At 47.9% G+C, this 19,090-nt stretch overlaps 1 protein-coding gene across 1 annotated transcript in view; it reads right to left on the bottom strand.

Moving 5' to 3' along the window:
- Positions 1–5,146, bottom strand: part of PTP4A3 (protein tyrosine phosphatase 4A3) — a 42,125-nt gene extending 36,979 nt beyond the window's left edge. Inside the window, exon 1 of the mRNA XM_063406485.1 lies at positions 4,997–5,146. The gene's annotated coding sequence lies outside the window, so the exon portion shown is untranslated. The remainder of the gene's footprint in view (positions 1–4,996) is intronic.
- Positions 5,147–19,090: the final 13,944 nt, after the last annotated feature.

Genomic DNA, 19,090 nt, shown 5'->3' with positions numbered 1-19,090 from the left:
CCGCCAGATGTGAACCCACCTGCAGCCACTAAGACACCAAAGTGAAGGGGCCCCCAAAGCCACAGGCAAGAGTTGGCCTGATAGGCATCAGCCCCCTGCAGCACCCGTGGCTTTATTCTCCCTACCGTCACGCTTGAAAAACATTTGTGGAAAAACACAGCAGAACGAAGAGGGTTTGAGTGGCAAGTCAGAGAAGGAGCTGGGGGAAGAAAACAACTTGGCAAGGAAGGAGGAGCTGAAGGACACAAGTGTTCCCATTTTGGTTCAGAACTCCCTAGGGTGCCACTTGGAGCATTTATTGACCAACTCGCCTGCCCTCCACGAGTTGGCCTTGCAAACTGTGGCAGGAGGGAGGCTATTCCTGGTCAAGGCATGTACAAAAGCAACACTTTCTTAACTCTATAATCAACCGGTGACACACAAAATACACAGTCAAGGACTTTCCTGGAGAGGGCTCCAGCTCTGCAGTTACTGCACCTGCAACATCACCACAAAAAGCCATCAGGTGCTCTCATGAAATGCTTCAATGGTCCCCAAAAAAGAGGAAAAAAAAGAGCTGAAGTCCAGCCAGGCAGACACACTGCTTACAAAATCAAAGTGCACCCTTGACTCCAGGGATGCAGCAGACAGAGAGGACTGAGTTGCCTCTCTCAGTATTAGAAGGATAATAATCATTGTCACGATAAAAAAGAATGAGATGCAGCCAGGTCAGATTCATTAAGGGTGAAAGGCAATGGTTTGACTCCAAACCCAGCTGTTCTCCCCAGCATTGATACGATCTTCCCAGCACAAGTCTGTGCGGGAATTCATCATCCCCCCACTATTCCTTGCAACATGATAACACAGCACATCACCCCCAGCTCCCAAGTTAAACGTCTTATTAACTGCAGTGACGTAAAAGAGGAAATCTCCAAGAACTATTGCAGAGATGAGAGGGAACACATTTACCATCAATAGGCAATGATACTGCTGCAGAGAGATCTGCACATAAAGCAGCACCCAGCCCCTCCTTCCCCTCCCTCCTCTAATCACTCCATGTCATGGGAAACTAAATCTGACATCCAAACAGCCCCGATACGAGACACTCGCTGTAAAAATATTTTTAAGATTGAAAAACAACAAAAAAACTTGCCTTCCAGGAAACCATTTGGATACAAACCCTGCGCAGCTGCAGCCACCCTCGGTGTCGTATTCATCCCTCCTGCTTCGGCTTAGAAATCAGGCAGGGTGGGGAAGAGGAAAGGAAATAAAAAAAAAAGAGGGAAAAGAAGAAGCGATATTGCAGCTGATGAGCTGCGAGAGGCTGTTGGCAAAGTGGTCCAGCAATCATCTGAAATTCAGACGGTCACGTGTGGGTTCTGTCTGCAGCTCCCGCGCAGCCCAGGCTCAGCACTTCGCCCAAGTGCACACGCAGCAATTCCCCGTGCCGAGCTCTCCCGCCCCACTCCCACACGCTTCCCAGCCCGTGCCCCATCCCAGCCGTACCCAGCAGGTTTTGGCACTGCAAGGTGACCCAGCTGCTCTGGCCACAAAGGTGGATTTCTGCCATGCAAGCGCAGGGCACGCTGAAAAGCATCGCTAAGCTGCAAAACCACCCTCCCTTGGAGCTTCTCCACCTAAATCCAAGCCCTGCAGGCAGTGCTGTCTTCTCCACCGGGATGTGCCAGTGGCCATCAGCCCACTACATCATCTGGGGCTGGTGGGGGGTCCCACTGGCCTGGAGGAGTGCCCAGAACATGCTGTACCCACTCCCGAGGCCAGCCTGTCCCTGGGCAACCCTGGGCATGTCCAGCCCCCGAGCTCCCTGAGCAGCTATGGTTGCGTCAGAGAGCAGTGGGTGAGCCCAGACACCTCTGGGGTGAGGTGGCAGCCAGCTTCTTTCTGTCTTTTTCTTCCCTTTAATTTTCATCTGGGACATTGCTTTGGAGCCAAGGGATGCTTCAGGCTCCATCCTGCACTGCCCTGCAGTGCAGCAGCTCCTGCGAACTCACCAGGACCAAGCAATCACCAGAGGTCCCTCTGCAAAAGGCCATGATGTGGCTGCAGAGACCCAGCCCCACTGTCCCATCCCCAAAAATCTTTAGGACAACAAAACCATTTCTTTTTTTCTCTGTTTGCACCCATTCTTCACATAAATTAGCAAGAGGAATCAGGAGACTTAATGTTCTACACCGCCTCTGCTTCACCACCCGGCTGGAGACGCATCGCATGGCACTAAAGTCAGGCAGATACAGTGGGACTAAAAAAAGAGCATGGTTGCTTTTTTTTTTCTTTTAAAGCCGGATTGCCTTTCATGGTGGCTATATTTATAGGTAGAGCTGTTGAAATTTTAAGGGCTCCTTGCCACAGGAATCCAATCGGGTCTTGTGTTCGCAAAGTGGCGCAACTTGGCAAAAATGAACATTTAAGGCCAATGGGTGATGCTTCCCTTCCTTAATTTTGGGTTAAATCGGAAAGGGAAAAGGACAAGATGTAAAATTAGCCATGCACGCTGCTGCCATGTGCCACAGTCTGTATTTCCCAGATTAGGAGCGTAACGAACACGAGACTTCACACCCGCCCCTAGACCGGCACTTTCCTTTTCTGTCAATGACCAAAAAAACCCAGCTTTCACGGGTGTTTATTTTTGCTTTCGGTTTGGCTATCTGTGGCACACACAAAGCCTCCTCTGCACTTCGTTTTGTGGTTGAAAAATCCCGTCAGGGTTCAGCTGCAGAGTGGTAAAACTCGCTCTCCCTGTCCAAAGCCGCCCGGGAGCACCACCCGCCAACACGCCGCAGCACACGATGCCCAGAAACCCCGCAGTCTCAGCCCAAAAGTTGGCAGTTTTCTTACACAACAGCATGCTACGCTGCTAAACCCCTTTTTATTTTAATTTATGCTATAAAAGCGTGTTACGCCCTGTCCAAAGACGCTACCACCCTACTGAGCACGTCTGGATGCTAAACTTTGATTCCCTATGACAATGTGTGTCTATTTAAGACAAAACCCAAACCATAATTAAAGTTATCGATAGGAGACGATGTTTATTGTTTGCTATTTTAACATCAAGTGCTGTTCGACTTCAAGCCACTGATTTCCATGGCTTGCAGGGGATGCTGAAGCTGGAAACACGCCTTAATGTCAGGGTTTTTGATGTTTCTCTGGGCACTTCTGCTGTCAAATCAAAGAAATGCACTTAACAGGCCAATCCCAGTGGATGCTTCTCACCCAGGACTGCCTTGACTGGAAGTCGAGTGATCTTTGAGCTATTAAGGCACACATAAAAATAGAAGTTTTAACAAAAGCTTTTTCCTTCTGCAGCCCCCTCCCTAAGCAGAGCCAACAGGGTGATGGCTCATGCCCACACCTTTGACCCAAGTTAACCAAAGTTAAAGTTTTAACATTCCCAAAAGGAACAAATTTCAGGTTGGAGCTCTTACCAAAGGTTCCTTCACTTCAAAGGTCCCTTCACTTGCCCAACTGTAAAATTTGGTGGCCTCTGAGAGCCCCACAAAGTGTCTGTGTCAGAGACTGTGCTGCCAGCCAGCATCCAGGTGGTTAACTCTGAAGCCAAGTGACAACACACTGTTAAGCCCTTGGATGTATATAAATATTGGTGCAGAACATAGGTGAGCCCACAACCTCAGCTTTAAATCCACCTGCAGCATTTTTAATGCATGTTATTAGCAACAACATGATAAAAATATCAGTGATTCTTATAACACTGGAATTTAAATCCAGCTCACAACCTCGTAGGGAGCTCTGTGATATTTTATACACAAACAAGCCACTAGACCCATTTATCTACATTACTCTTTTTCCACTGCTGCCAATAAATATACGACTTCATTAAGGCTCAGTTTTCTTGCTGGTCCTCCTTTGGCCAGAAGGATGCACATAAACCCAACCCAGCAGCTCCACACACTCAGTTGCCCCGTTTACATTTCAGTTCCTTTGAGCAGAAAGATGAAGCTGTAACCAAATGAACTGGAGAAACTGGCAGCAGCACAAACTTGACAGATTCCAGTTAATTGCTTGGATTAGTAATTCCAGTCGCATGCAAAAATGCACTTTACCTACGGCAGAGAAAGGCATGGCATGGGGTGTCCTCCTGCTGTGTGACCTGCCTGCCCAGGGAGTGGGAACTCCTGGCCTTCCCAAGCCCCCACGGGTGGCAATGCCAGGAATGGCTCAAATACAGAATCACTGAATCATCCCCACTGAAAAAGACCTCCAAGATCACCAAGTGCAACCATCAATGCACCACCACCACCACGTTCACCACTGAGCCATGTCACCAAGTGCCACAGCCACATGTTTTCTGAACACTTCTCTGGGCAGCCTGCTCCAAACACGGCCCAGGAGAGGCCACCCCTGCCGCAGCTACCGATGCAGAGCAGCCCCATTCGTTTGACGAAGAAGGAAACATCCTTAGGGATGGCGAGACCGGACAGCCTGGAGCACGGCGCTTCCCCCCTTGGGCCCCTTGTGACACCGATCGCTGCGTCCGGCCCCGGACGGGGGTGGAGAGGCCCCGCGGAGCCCTGACAGTGCCACGCTGCATCCCACCCACGGAGCGCGGCGGGATGGGCGCTGTGTGCGGGATGCTCCGTGTCCGCACCACGGGGTGGGGGACTGCGGCACCGCGCGTGGGCTCCCAGCGGGGCTACGGCGGGGAGGAGGCAGCGTGAGTGACCCTGGCACACCGGGGCTGCAGCTTCCTCCCTGAATTCTGGGTTCAATCTGAAGGTGCTGTAGCCTCGCTGGGGCCCGGGGGGGTACGCACGCTGCTAGACCCCCACCACAGCCCCAGGATGGCTGCAGCGGAGCCATCGCCCCGCTCCGGGGGGACATCGCCCCGCGCAGCCTCCTCCGCACGCCGCGGTGGCCCCGCAGCCGGCGGCGCACAGACCCCTCCCGCCCGCATTGTTGCGCGGGCGGACCCACGTGCGGCCACCACCGCCGCCGCTTCCCTCGCCCGCCCGCCCGCCCGACCCCGCGCCCGCGCACTGACCTGCCCGCCGGCTCCGCTCGGCTCCTCTGGGCTGCGCTCACCCCGCGCCCGGCTCCGCTCGCCGCCCGGCCGGCCCCGCTCGCCGCCCCCCGCCCGCACATGCAGCCGCCGCCGCCGCCCCGAGCGCGCCCGCGCACCCGGCCCCGCCCCCGCGCGCGCCGCCGCCGCGTCACGTGGCGCCAGCAGGAGCCAATGGGAAGGGAACAGACGGCGGAGAGGGCGTGGTCTCTGGTGGTGTGGGCGGGGCCGGGGAAGGGGCGGGATCTGTGGGAGTGGGCGGGGCCAAGGGCTGAGGGGAGAGTGAGGGAAGGGGCAAAAAGAAAAAGAGAAAGAAATGGAACGAGAGGAGCTGGAGCACCTCTGCTGTAGAAACAGGCTGGGAGAGCTGGGGTTGTTCAGTCTGGAGAAGAGAAAGCTCCGCAGAGAACTTAGAGTCCCTTCCAATACCTAAAGCGTCTCCAGGAGAGCTGGAGAGGAATTTTGGACAAAGGGCTGGAGTGACGGGAGAAGCAAGAATTGCTTTAAACTGCAAGAGGGCAAGTTTAGATGGGAAATTAGGAAAAATTAGGACTATTAGGATATTAGGAAAAATCTCTTCTCTGTGAGGCACTAGGACAGGTTGCCCAGAGAAGCTGTGGCTGTCCCATCCCTGGAAGTGTCCAAGGCCAAGGTGGATGGGAACAGTGGAAGGTGTCCCTGCCCATGGCATCGGGTTGGAACTGGATGACTTTAAGGTTGCTTCCAACCCCAAATATTCTATGATTCTAAGAAGAAGGAAATTAAGATGATGAGGAGGAGGAAGAAGAGGAAGAAGAAAGAAGTGGTCATGACAAGAAGGAAGAGGAGGAGGAAAAGAAGATAAAGATAAAAAAAGTGATGAGAAAGAGGAATAGGAGAAAGAAGAGGAAGAAGGAGGAGGGAGAAGAAAGAAGAAGGAGAAGAAGAAGAAAAGAAGAGGGAGAAGGAGAAAACAAAGATGATAAAGAGGAAGCTGAGGAAGACAAAGAAGAGTCTGGGGGAAGAGTGAAGGGGACACAGCACAGGCCTGGGCTCAGTGCAGCAGTGTCCCCTATGGGGAGATGCTCTTAGTTCCCTGACCGATGATGGAAGGAGGCTGCCCATTCCTGAGGCTATACAGGATATATTTAACATCTCCCATTAGTGGCTCTGAGTACGTGTGAGGCACAGGGGTCACCCAGTGTGTCACAGACTCAAGCTGGCACAATTCAGGAGCTCCTGTCACTTAATAGCCAAGGCCCTCACCTCAGGTTGTCAGCCTTTGTGTCTACAACCCATGTCTAGATCTGTGATGTAAGGAACCACCATAAATTCAAAGGAACAGGAGCAGAGCACCTATTGCCATCACAAGTTTTCATTTATTTCTAACTTGTCAAGGACTCTCTTAGCAGAAGTCACCACAGAGGCAGCCAAAGGCTTAAAAAAATGAAAAGAATAATAGGGAGCTTGGGGTCACAGGCACAGAGGTATGAGGTGATTCCTCAGGAGACACAAACACATAGAGATGAATATCAGGAGATCCTCAGATGTTATTATATTTTAAGGATATTTTTACCTCTTCCCTGAAAGGCACTAAACTGGTGTCCTCTAAACCAGAATGGTCTGAGAGTGCTTTATGTTTTTGAGAACACTGTTCAAAGTATGCAGTCCTCCTCTGTGGTTAAGGGATGACCTGGAAGCATAGATCATAGAATATCCTCAGTTGGAAGTGACCCACAAGGATCATCAAGTTCAACTCCTGGCCCTGCAGAGGACAACCCCAAAAATCACCCCTGAGAGTGTTGTCCAAATGCTTCTTGAACTGTCAGGCTTGGTGCTGTGAGCACTTCTCTGGAGATCCCCTTCCAGTGCTCAACCAGTGTGCTGGCTTTGAACTGATTGACATTCAGTGAGCAGAGAAGAAATCCTCTCCTAAACCTATCTCACAGCAGAAGGAATAAGTAATTCTAGTGGGTGCATTGACGTTTAGCCAGTGCCCAACCCACCACAGCCACCCTCTGGGTGAGGAACCTTTTCCTAATATCCAACCTAAACCTTCTCTGACACAGCTTCAGGCTGTTACACAACACAGCCTTGACGTCCCAACCTGTTAGGACCTACAGCAAGTCCTCCAGCAGGACTTGAGAAGGGCTGATTTGGCATATGACTGTTTCAAAAGAGTAAAGGAAATAAGTAAAATTCACCAAAGTTTCTTAACACCATGAATCTTATGCAACTACAGTGTAATTCGTGTAAATGTATAAATGGATCCTTGGATAAAAGCTTTGGAATCTGTTGATTGATTTCAAAGGATATTCAAGATACTTAGTGTCTGCAAGTTTGAAACGCACTGCTGGATAAAAGGGATTTTCATTCTCTCCTTCCCCTTCACCTCTCAGTGCAGAGCATAAGTTTAACCTTGGTTAGGCATCAGCAAATTCACACCTTGCAAAGAAATCTGCTGAGAACAGAAAAAAACTTGTGACTTCCTTTGCTACTGACATTTAGGTTCTGCTGTCTGACTCCCTGCTACTTTTTCGAAGTGAGAGAATTTTCTGTTTTTCACATCAACGTTTTTTTAATGAAAGCTCAGAGTGTGACTTTTGGTGATGCTAGAATCAGTCTGGCAAAGCCTCGGGAAAGCTCTGGAGGGCAGAGGTCCCACTGCTGACACTGGTGATGGTGGGACCAATGGAGAAGTCTGCCTGTGACTGCTTTCTTTAAAAGCCAAAAAAACTGAAAACTGAAACAAACAAACAAACAAATCCAAAGAAAAATGTTGCAGTTGCTGCATTTGGTTGGGTATTTTTGGTCAGATCTTTTCTTGTTAGAACAGCACTATGCCTTTCCCTTCCACGGGGATTCCCAGGCACGATGGGGAACTGTGCTTGGCTCCGAGGCAATATGTTTGTTTTTCTGCATCCTTTATTGTTTGTAAAAACGACAGACTCGCCTTTCTCTCAGACACAGCAAATGTCAGTAATCTGGTTTTGTTTAGTGGAGAACCTGAGAGCGTTGGTTGGCAAAGCTGTTCTTTTGCTTCCCATCTGAAATATCACATGGCAAATTGTAGCGCTCGAGCACAACCTCAGCTTGACAGCTCTGGCAGAAGAAAAAGGACCAACAGCATGAGGCTCCACCACATTCCCTCAGAAGTGCTGTCAAACCCAGCTTGATCCCTCTTGCATGGGTGAGGCTGAAGGGTTGCTGTGCCTGGGAGTGTTGTTTCTTGGCTGGGGGTGTAAATTCATACCAGTTTGGCTAATGCTCTTGGGCACCACAGAATCAGAGAATATCCTGACTAGGGGAGCTTTTGTCCATTGTGAGCTGGAGGGGAAATGGAGGCATTAAAAATTGATAGGCAATGCAACTGGGGAACACCTTCAGGTCTCCTGGCAAGCCTGAATCCATCTTCAGTCAAGCATCTGCCTTGCTTCTCTGTATTTTGGAAAAACAAGCAAAGAGAAATGTTTCCACAATCAGGTCACAGCCTTAAGAGGATCAAGTAGGCTTCACGTTAGCTGTAATTTCTGAATTTGAATGGATTTTCAGTACAAATATCGACAATCTCCTGTGCACGTGAGCATCCTTGAGCATGTTTTTCAGCCTAATGCACTGAAAAGCAATGTGGAAGGATTGTAACCTCTGCACAGATGCTAATCCCAGAGGGCTGTTGCCTTGGCGTTAGTGGAAAGCCTGGCTATGTTTTAATGTGTGCTTGTCAAAATGCTTGTATTACAGCTGGGACACTTTCCTTGAACTAGCCCACGCAGCCTCCGTGTTTGCAGAAAGGCTAGAAATGCAATCCATACACCTGCTTTGTCTAAATTTCTGTAATCTTTTTTTTTTCCTGCCCCTTCTGTCATTTCCATTTCAGCCAAACTCAACTTTCTTCAAGCCAGGACACCATTAACAGTGAACTGATGGAAAAAATGACTCTGCTTCTAGCCACCTGCAGACAGCACTTCTCACAGCCGCCGTGTTAGAGGGGGAAGCAGCACAAAAGTGATAAATCTGGGTTGGAAAGGTTGCAGGAGGAATCACTCCTCCAGGCTAGGAAGTGAAACATGAATTCTTGAGATGTCAGTGTTGATGTTCCAGCACTGCTACCTCCTTCCCATCCACTAAATGTTCAAATTGAGCAAGTCTTCCACCGATTTTCTCAGCCACTGGAGCTTGTGTCTTGACCCTGTACACGAGGTACTTCTGGTCCTTTGAGGCATTATCACACCATGTTCCTCTGGGGCTGCACCATCTCAGTGAGGTTTCCTGATTGAGACATCACATTCACAGGCATGACAAGCCGCCAGGATTTCTCCAGTGACAGAAGTCCCAGAAACTTCTCTGTGTTGACTACTGGTTACTTTTTATTTCTGGGAGAGATAAAAAAGTTGAAAAATGTGAAAAAACCACTCCAAAACCACACACTAAAAAACCCCAACCTCAAAGCTTTTGCAATAGTTCTGATTTAAATATTTTTTTTTTTAATTTGGCTTTTCCTCCAGTAGAGGCTAAAAATGGAGCACTTAGCTCTTCAAGAAGAGTCATTTAATAGCTGGACCAGCACTTGGAATTCACTTGAAGGCACTGACTAATTCAGCACATGAGCGAAACTGAAGTTCACTCATACGTGGTAACGCCTTTCTTTTTCCCACACTCATCAAAACCTTGTTTGCCTACTTCACAGATTACCCAGGTATTAATATCCAGTGAAGGCTTCAGAACAGAAAGAGCTTGGTCCAGAGACTCCGAGGTTGCACTTGCATGTTAAAGAGATGGGCTAGGCTATGAAGCGAACTCTACCACTGCTGCAGATATCCTGGTTTCTTACAGCTGCCTTCCTACACAGCTGAAGCTCAGTCCTGCTTTCTCAGGCACAGGGCATAGTCCAGGGCTCTCCTCTGGGCTGAGAACATCGTTAAATCCTTGCAGGCACCGAAATCTGGAATAGCATTTTAACCACATCAGGGAAGGCGAGATGGGTCTCCCAGGGCAGGGCTTCTTCACAGGCGGTCCCTGCACTACTGGTGGTCCCCAGCGTGCCTGAAGGTGGTCTGCAGGATGATTGCAATTAAAAAAATGAAACCATACACGTTGCATTCCCATGCACGCAAGCCAGCAATCAGAAAGGGGGATGAAGTAACAGTAGCAGATAAAGATGTTGAGTTTTAGGTCCTGGTGATGGTTCCTTCATTGATGCTGTCTTCAAATTTTGTGGGTTTTTTTTCTGTGAAAGAAGCTGAATTATCATTTGGTAAACCAAATTCAGGGAGGTTGGTGTGGGGCAGCTGGTTGCCCCACTTCATCTGGCACTGGAAACCAGGGCTGGTCCATGCTGCAAGAGCCCTGCTGCTGCCAGAAGTTACCTGCAGCCAACCCCACATACCTATTCAAAGCACCTTCGTTTTCCTCATTACAGGACATTCTTGCATAATCTTTGTTGTATGATAAGGAGCAGTGCCTACTTTCTGTCTCACTCCCAGGCCTCCAGACTTAGCCAGGCCTAAGGAAAAGACTATTCTGCATAACCAGCTCCGCCTGGGAGTGTAGACGGGTCCTAAGGACATGATACTGTCTGGGTGGGGGGAGACGGTGCTGCCCCAGGCATCCAGCACTGGAGCTCACAGGCTGGTGTGGAGACAGCAATTGGGAAAGGGTGAGAAACACAGCACTCAGAAATTTCTCCGTGCCTCAGAGGAATTTCCCCTTTAGTCCTGTTAGAGAAAAAAACCCACAATGCTTCATTTCTTTTGTTTGGGGTGATGTTGCTGTTTAGTCTGGGGAGGATTTTCTAATGGTGCTGCTGAAAATTGACTGAGGGAAGGGAGCTTGCCCACCTTCACTTCAATAACGAAGTGTCTGGATTACAAACTGAACCTCAAATAAATGGACCTGACACCATTCAAACCAGTAGAGTCCTAAGGCTGTACATGGGGTAGATCTCTGGCCCCAGCCATTTGTTCTCCTATAAGATCCATAGGATCCCACATGGCTGGTCCTGCATTCACACCTCTGTAGATGTTCTCAGTATGGATGAAAGCATCTTTGATGGGGCTTAGCAAAGACTACTTTGATGAAACCTAAAACTTAGGTAAAAAACCAAACACCTGGAGCACAATCTGGGCTTTCCCAGGAGGTTTCGTTGCAATCAGTGATGAATGTGAAAGAAACTCATGGTTCCTGGGGTGGCCAAGGCAGGGGATGAATGAATCAATTTGCTGTTGGGAGCATGGTGTGGGGTAACAAGGCTGTTTTTTCCTTGCAGAAGTGCTTCAGGTGATCCAAGACAGATTTGCACTGTTCAGGAGAAAACAGCAACTTGTTTTTAAGCTTAAACTGGAAAGAATTCTACTTTCAGTCCTCATGAGCCATGGTTTAATACTAGCGGTGGCAGCAGAGGGAGTGAAGCCTTCTGATGGTTTCCTCTCCATTTCATGGAAGGTGGAGGCAGGCAAATGTTAAGTGACTTTCCCAAGGTCATGTAGGAAATCAGTAGGGCAGGAGCCAGGTCATTAGAGCATCTTTTCTCCAGAATTTAACAAGAAGTGGACCAGAGGTGCAGAGAACGAATGGGACTTGCCCAAGGTTGCGGGATCATCCCATCTCCTGAGGCCCTGACAGCAAGATTATCACTCACTTCCCGTATTTTCACTGCAAAAGGTGAATGGGAAGGGGTGTGTGGGGGAAACAAGCCGGTTGCTATTAATTCAGTTGAGCTTGACTGGACATGCACAAGCAATCTGGAGAAGGAAATAGCTCTAGTTCTGTCTGGTTCAGTAGAAACTCCGCCCACTGAAGCTTTCCGGCAGGAAATCAAGTTACAAACATTAAATGATCTGAGCAAATTCTCATACACTGATCCTACCCTGGGGACAGGACACTTTTGCGAGCTGCTTATTGAGGCTGTAGTTTGAGATACATTAACCCTTTCTGCAGTGACACTTGGAAGGCATCACAGTTTCTTGTGCTGGCCAGGGAGGAGAGATCACAAGCAAGAAAAATAAAAAAGATTTACAACTCTTTGGGGTCATTCTTCATCAATAAAGAAGCCCCAAAAGCTGTCTTTATGTGGAGAAAAAAAAAAAAGAGAAAGGCTAGGGAGTCATTCTTCTACTTGCTTTTCCTACTAAAAAATTGAGATCTGTTGACAATATGTTTCCTGGAACACCCTAAAGATGACCAAAAAACGTGTGGTTTCTGGCACCAGCCTGACTGTGCAAGTGAAACCTCTCGATGGAGAAAGGAACCAAATTGTACTTGGACTGTTTCAGACCCTTTGTTTTTCATTAGGAGAAATGCTTGAGAAACAATGAGTTGTCATTGTAAAAATCCACCTACTGCTTCAGCTAGGGGTTAAGATAAATTGTAATCTGCATTTAAATGATATGATGAACCTTAAGGAAATAAACCTTGATGCTTGGTAATAGCCCCAAGATTTAAAATGAAAAAGCACAGTGAGAAGGGGAGCTTTTCTTTTCACGGAATAGGAAGCAAAAAGAAGCACAGCTCATATTTTTCTCTTTATCCAATTACCGGTAATGTAGATGAATGTCTGACACTGAGGAGGGAGGGGAGGTGGAAACTGCCTGCAGAGACAGCAAGGCTATTTTTCACATGCTGGCTGGTTTGGGGGGCTTGCAGCCCCTCAGCTCATTGCTGGAGAGTGGGAGGGTGGGGATGGCCCCTGCAAACAGTGCTTCCCTCTCGAGCCAGCCGTGTCTCAGGTTTCCTTTCTCTTTGCTTGAAGAAGCAGAGCATCTCCCGATGAAGGTCACAGCTTTGATCCCCATGGCTCGCTCTCGTGTTTATGGATGGCCATTATTAGTAACACAGGGTAGTGCATGCACTGCTCCGTGCCTGCCCTTGTCTGGCTGCAAGGGAGCAGGGGCAGGATAACAAAAGAAAGTATAAATAGAGCCTTTTAAAAAGCCTGTTAAATAGGAAGAGACTTTTAGGGAGGAGAGAGAAAGAATGAGGCGTGTTACCATAGGAACTGCCAGTAGTTTATTTAAGAAGGGCAAAGAAACAAACACCACAAAAAGATGAAGCCAAGAGGACTTGGGGATTACTGAAGGTATATGTCAGGATACAGACAGGAAGGGCCAGGTAAGAGCTGTGAACTTCTACAAAAGCTCTGCTGAAAAAATTCCTCTCACTTTACCTCTTGAAAAGTGGTCTGGAAAATGTTACTATGAAATGTGTGTTTCTAGTTAAGGAAACTGCATTTCCAGGTTCTTTGAGAGAGATTGAGGCTAGAGAAAGACATGAGAACAAATGTCACATTGATGAACTCATCAGGAGCAAAGGGCCATGTTACCTCTGACTAATCTGAACCCACTTAATGTAAACTCATGCTTTTGGTCGCCCTGATGTTAGAGGAATAGCAGAGGATATTCTGATGTGTTGACGATGAGCAATATTTTTGATTATGACGATGGTGCTGATGATGGTGATGATGATGTGGTTGTCCCATCCCATGAAGTGTTCAAGGCCAAGCTGGATGGGACCCTGAGCAATCTGGTCTAGTGGAAGGTGTCCCTGTCCATGGCAGGGAGTTGGAACAAGATGATTTTAAGGTCCCTTCCAACCCAAATCATTCAATAAGTCTATGATTCTCTTTCATTTATTGTTCCTTTTCTCCCACAGGAAAGCTCTCACTGGATCAGGAGCAAATACTGAAGAGTGAGAGTGCTGCCAGCTGTGATGGCCAATGATGCTGTCTTCCTTATCCCAGCTGCTGTCTTGACTTCTCAAATGTTTACTCTGGGATTTTGTGTTTTGTAGGTAAAACAGATGATTGTAACAATTCACCTTCATTTTTCCCATGTCCAGAAGATGGATCCTGCCTGAAGACCACCTTGTGCTAAATGCTGCACTTTCATAGGACAGAAAGATGCTTTCTGGTCTGAAGAGAACTCAACACCAGGAAAGAAACAGCAGAGAGAAGAGCAGGTGTGATGTACTCGGAATCGGATGAGGTACTCAGAAAAAATGCAGCGGGACTGTCCCACTCTGGGTTTTAGAAGCTCAAAGACCAGAAGAAACTCAAAAGTCCTTGCAGTTGGGTGTTTCTTGATGTTTTGTTTTTAATCTTTTAGTTTCTAAATCAGTGTAAGGATTTTCTAGTTCCTGATTCGTAATTTTGAAAACTTCAGGTCTAGTACTACTGGAAGAGTTCAAATGGTGGAGAAGCCACAAAGAGAGAGCAAGTGTCTCTGGGAGGAGAGCTAAGAATTGCAAAAATTGTTATTTCTTTTGAGAACTGCACCAACAACTTTATCTCAGAGAGAGAAACAATTACAAAAGCCTCCTAGCTCTCTTCAGTGGAGGAAGGACACTGGAACTTCCCATCCTTTTTGGCTTCATGAAACCATGTAAAGCAAATTCTGTATTTGCACAACAGAGCAGGAGACTTTCTGTTGGATTTCCACCAAGAGGCCCATTCCTCTCACTAAAAAGGAGGCATATTTTTTGAAAACTGTGAAGTATGAGCTGAAAGCTCTATTTCTCCATAGAGTAATCATAGAAGCATCGAATGATTTGAGCTGAAAGGGTCCCTAAAGATCATCTTCTTCAAATCCCTCTGCCAGGAACAGGGACACCTTCCACTAGACCAGGTTACTCTAAGCCCCATCCAACCTTTACTTGAACATTTCCAAATCCAAAAGTTTGTTCTCAATTTGTTTCTCCAACACGTCTCTGCTCACTGAGTGCATTGCAGCAGCAGCACCACAGCAGCATCCCCACATTCCTGATGCCCTGGATGAAGTCTGAGGCACAGCTTGAAGGGCTGATGCTTCTGTGAGCCCATTAACACAGACATGTTTGCCAGGAGACGGGAATGAATTCATCCACAAAATGCCTTAGGTTACCTAACTCAGTCCAATTTTTGCGCAAAGCCAAACCTATGGGTGGCATGTTTATTTTTAGGCTTTGAGCTAAATTCTCTTCATTTTCTCCCCCAGAGCAAGAGGCAAATCAGAACCCGACTGCTCCACTTTCTACATTTCCCTGACCCTATGGAGAGTTATCCCATATGCCCACCCATGCATGAGAAATTCAGGGTGAGCATTTTCGGAAGGTTTCACACAGCCTTTGATGTCTCCCAGCCTGGGAAATTGGTCCTCCTCCTGCTTCCCAGCTTGGAAGGTCTCACTGTGGTATCTGCAAGAGATAACGCTCCCTTTTGCAGTCTGCACTCTGGGTCAGTCTGACAGTTTGCTGTGGGATTGCAAAAGGGATATTTCCCTCCAGATATTGCAGAAGGGCCCTCTTGGAGAGGCTGGCCAGCCTGCAGAGCTGGGCAGTCCACACCACTCCTCCCTTCTCACAGAGATTGAGTTATGCCAGGCTTTGACCTAAGTGAAACTGCTGACGGTCACAGGGATTTGACTAATCTCCTTAGGTCGCTGTGAAATTTGTGATTCCTTTTAGGGAATAGAACTTTTTTTATGATTTTCTTTCTTCCCCTTCAGGCTAACTTGCAATGTAAAAATAAACTGGAGCCCACGGTGGGAGATTAATTTCCTCCCGAACTCAGGAAGGGCAGTCAGTAAACGCAAGATCCTCCTGGCCCATCCCAGGAGGATGCTGCTCCTGGATTCATTCCTGGAGACAGCTGCTGTCCGACCTTGCCATAAGACTTCCTTCCCCAGCGCTCTCCTCCTGGCCCTGCTGTAGCCCTGTGGGGTCTGAGTGCAGCCCCTGGGCACAGCCCAAGACATTTCCTTCCCTCCTGGCTCTGCTCTGCCTCAGAGCTCTTAACTAGCAATACTTCTGGGGCAGGGGAGCTGAAATGATAAAACCCTAATTTCTAACCGTATCTGACCTATTTCCTAGTGAGGGGAGAGCCCACATCTCCACAGGTATCCAACATCCAGGGGCTTGGGAGTAATTTTTTCTCCATTTCATGGCTCAGAGAGCTTCTTTGCAGCCTCCTCCCAGGGTAACTGTGTCTCTTCTGTGCAGAAACCCCCGTTCCTGTGGTTTTCCCATCAGTCCTGCTTCCAGCATGCTCCTGCCCTTTCAAAACTTGGGAGTGTTTGACTCATGCCCATGATACATCTCCTACTTGAACAGCATTAGCCCACCTTTCTGATCCTTCCTGACCCAAATTACATTGAAGGCCAGTTTCATTATAAATTCCTCAAACACCCTGAGTAGAATTGCAGTTTGACATTGTGCTCTTGTACCCAAACCTCTGCAGAAACCCTAGACCCTTGTGGAGGTTTGTACATGGGTGACAAAGAAACCTCCACAAACTGCTCAATGCATATGGTTGCTGCACAATGCTTGTGTTAGTCAAATAATTAAGAACTGGTTGCTCACAGAAATGCCAGAGCCTTGCTCATTTCTTAGATGTGCTCCAGGGGTTCCTGTTTCTGGACATTCCCATGAATTAAACTGAGTGAGCTGGCAGGGAAGAAACAGTCTCTGAATGTTGGCATGAAAAGCCCCACCACAAATTCAGCTGTCATTGTCCTTCTGCTTTGAAAATTTTAAGCCCTTCAATTAGGGAGAAATGACAATACCCAGAGTGGGATTCCTTTGCTCTTATTTTGGCATATAGAGTTGAGATGTCTGGCTTTGGATGAACTAGTCACCGTCAGCTCCCTTTGTTGCCAATGTAGAAAAATAGGAAGAACCAGAGTGTGATTCAATCTACAATAGTGTGTGAGAGAGGTCAGATGAATCAGACTGTAAAGGAAGCTGAATCTGCGTGGCCAGACATAAGATTCTACATTTTGGAGGTCTAAATTTAAGTGGAATGAATTCTACTCCTGTGACTCAGGTGGTGGATCGTGCTGCAATGACAAACTGATCATGCTGACTAATGCAGCTCTGATTTCGTGATTTACTTTCACCTGTGCCTCTTTTCCCTGCCTGTGTAAAGGTCAACAGCACTGTCCTGTTGATTCATTTCTTGGCCCTCAGTGGCAGAACTGTGCCAGGTAGCAGCTAGCTGTGCTTGTCTTCTGGGGCTGCAATCCTGTGGCCTTACCCTGTGCCTCCAGGTTCTGTCCTCTAAGACAAGGCATCTCTGAATTAATAAAAGTGCTGAAGCATAAAGTCCCAGGCAAAGTCTGAAGAGCTCAAGACTGCAGTGCTGAGAGGTCAAAGAACAGGCTGAGGGCTCATGGTGGCTGGGAAAGCTGGGGAGAGGGCCTGGGATAAGGGCAAGGAGGCGAACGTGGTAGGGGTGAACATGTGAACACAAGTAATTAAAGGCACAAAATGACATGAGAAAATATCTGACTCATGAAAAGTGGGGTTGGAAGGTGGGCTTGAGACCACCATGTAATCCACCCTAACACAGGGGGTCACATCTGGGTTCCTAAAACCAAGTAATGAAAGAGGTGATTTTGCTGGAGACTTTGCTGCTTGTTTCCTGATCCTCGAATCTGTGTCCAGTGCTTCACATGGTTTATTGTGCAACTAGCAGCATTGCCTCCCTGTGAGCTGCAGTGATGGGGATTTTATTCTCACAGTGCATTACTAGAAGTTCTTTTAACGTTTTCCCTAGAATTCCCTGGCTAGGTTATCCCTAGAAGTCACCAGCTGGGAAGCAGGATTAACAAGCAGTTGTGTCCTCCTTCTCTGAACCTCAAGGGCATGTCATTGACGCCACTCTGCTCCAGGGCTCTGCTTCCCCGGTGGGAATCTGTTTCTTGTTCCCTGTGATATGTGGCAATCCTCCGCATTTGAAATAGATGTGCCAGACTGTGACAGGCAAAAGTGCCTTGAGCAGGGCAGATTGGAGAGAGCTGGCAGGGACCAGAGTCACAGGGAGTCTCTTGGGTGCATTTCTGCCTCTCTTGCTTCTTCTGACAGGGAGAGGAGGACATTGCTCAGGGCTGTGCTTCTCTGTCTGAGCCAAGGACATGGAGACGCTGTGCTTGTGCCTCTGGGAATGTGTTCAGAGCAGGAACATAATGCACACAAGAGGACAGCAGAACTTGTCTTGGTGCTACTACCAGGTAACACCATCCAGGAGGGTTTTGAAACAGGTATTAATGGGCTTAAATTCAGATGTAACCTGGTCAGTGAGCAGCCTCTGGCAGGATGGAGGGGACACTTTGCCCTATTCCAGGTTGCTCCAAGCCCCATCCAGCCCAGCCTTGGAACACTTCCAGGGATGGGACATCCACAGGTTCTATGGGCAACCTGTGCCAGGGCCTCACCACCTCTACTGTAAAGAATTCTTTCCTAGTGTCTAATCTAAACCTATTCTGGTTCAAATTAAAGCCACTTAAATGGCCTCTCTAGTCACTGAGTCCTCTCCTGGCTTGTGCCAGTGCTGTCTGCAAGTCCTTGAGGTTCACCTGGAACTTCTTTGGTGGTCTAGGCCAGTCCTGCCTAGAAGTTGTAGAATCAAGTAAGTTTAGTTGTTTGCCCCAAGTGCTCAGAGACAGAGCCAGCTAGGCCAGGAGGATGTTACACTATCACCTGTTGTGAAGTTCTTAAAAAAACCCAGAAGGTTTTCTTCTTCCACAGAGCCTGAGAGACCCTGAATACTTTAATTCATGCTAGGTGTTAGTACAGTGATAATTAAATAATGAATGCTCCAGAGGGAGGTGCTCAGTAGATACATGACCTTGCTGCTAGAAATTGTCCCTTCCTTTCTGTTCATAATACCGGTGTAGCTCCAATTAACCTTTGAACTGCTGAATAGAGCCACACAATCCTAAAGAGATTTCCATGCTAATCTGGTGGAGACTTATGGGAAAGGGCGTGCCTTAAATTGCAAGCTGCTTGGGATGGGAAAAACTCCTTCCCATTTCCTCATTCTTTGTAGCTTTGAGTTACTGATTGTTTGGTGTAAACACATGTTGGGTGGTGCATTAGGCTGTGGTGAAGCTGGAATTTTATCCTGAAATATTTATGTGGTGATAGGATCGTTGTTCATCCCTACATGCCATACCTGCTCCTGTGGGCACAACTTGTTTTGTCAGTGGACGCTGAAGGTGTGGAGTAGTGAAGAAGTTTGGATCCTGGAAGAATGGGTCAACCTTCCAAGAAGTGGTTTGTGGTACTCCACACCTGAAATGGACTCTGTTTTCAGGGTGCTGAGATGATGAGTGCATCAAGAAGTCAAAC

This window comes from Prinia subflava, chromosome 1 (genome assembly GCF_021018805.1).
Source record: "Prinia subflava isolate CZ2003 ecotype Zambia chromosome 1, Cam_Psub_1.2, whole genome shotgun sequence".
Classification (NCBI taxonomy): domain Eukaryota; kingdom Metazoa; phylum Chordata; class Aves; order Passeriformes; family Cisticolidae; genus Prinia; species Prinia subflava.
This window is presented reverse-complemented; position numbering and strand designations above follow the sequence as displayed.